The sequence below is a fragment of the Propithecus coquereli genome, unplaced genomic scaffold, assembly GCF_000956105.1.
Source record: "Propithecus coquereli isolate 6110/MARCELLA unplaced genomic scaffold, Pcoq_1.0 Scaffold79, whole genome shotgun sequence".
NCBI lineage: Eukaryota > Metazoa > Chordata > Mammalia > Primates > Indriidae > Propithecus > Propithecus coquereli.
This window is the reverse complement of record NW_012154062.1, coordinates 6,065,938-6,066,893: the sequence shown is the minus strand read 5'-3', so window position 1 is coordinate 6,066,893 and position 956 is coordinate 6,065,938. Positions and strand designations below refer to the sequence as shown.

At 36.9% G+C, this 956-nt stretch overlaps 1 protein-coding gene across 1 annotated transcript in view; it reads right to left on the bottom strand.

Moving 5' to 3' along the window:
• ADAM7 (ADAM metallopeptidase domain 7) overlaps window positions 1-956 on the bottom strand; it is a 194,051-nt gene that overhangs the window by 156,858 nt on the left and 36,237 nt on the right. The window lies entirely within an intron of this gene.

The following is a 956-nucleotide window of genomic DNA, read 5'->3' as shown; positions in this document are numbered from 1 at the left end:
CCACCCACAATTCCAGTATATTTAAGGGAACCATGATCGCCAGGAAAAGTCTGAGTTGTCAGTTATTAATCCTTGTTATGTCGAGGATTCTTAGAGGATCTAAGGTTGCTTTAGCTAGAAGAGAATACGTTACCCCTAAAAGGCAGTGTTAGTAAATTCGATTTGGATATCCAAACATGCAAAATAATAAAAAGACCATACAAATCCATATAGAAACACTACAAATATGTAGCAGACTTGGAAAATGTTCTCACTGGGTAGGCTTTGATATATGTAACATTATATTCTAGGATGCTCACTGGTAACATTTAAGGTTTCTTCCCAGTCTACAGGTGTCTGTCCTTCCTCACACTGGCACTGGAGTTCACGGCCATCCACCTGAAAGAGCAGTCAATCATATTTTATCAAATGACTGGCATAAGTTGTGTTTTGTAGCTCACTTAGCTTATTGCAAGTTCTACATCAAACGCACACAAACCTTTTTATTGATTAGTTAGCTAAACTGCCTACCAAAATCAGTGTTGCACAAAAACAAGCACACGAAATAAAAGGAGTAACCACCTTTGAAAACGGCCTTTGAACAAGGGAATGGTACCTACAAATTCAAGCATAAACTAGATAGCATGATTTATCTTTTCAGAAAGTGTATATTTTTAAATGAACAGCCCTTGCTGGAGTCAGCTAGAGTGGGACATATCATAGCCAAAGAGCAGACTCTAAGCTTGGTAATCATAAGATAATACTGATGTGAGGAAAAAGTGGTAGCACAATGTTTAGTTCATCAAAGAGCACTGTGTAATGGTTAAGAGCACAGATGTTGGAGTCATCTTTCTGGATTAAAATCTCAGCTTTTCTCATAGCACATCAGTGTGCATGATTCTCCATCTATAAAAGTGGACACAGGAATAGTACTCACCTCTTAAGTTTATTATGAACATTTAAAAAGTTTATATTAT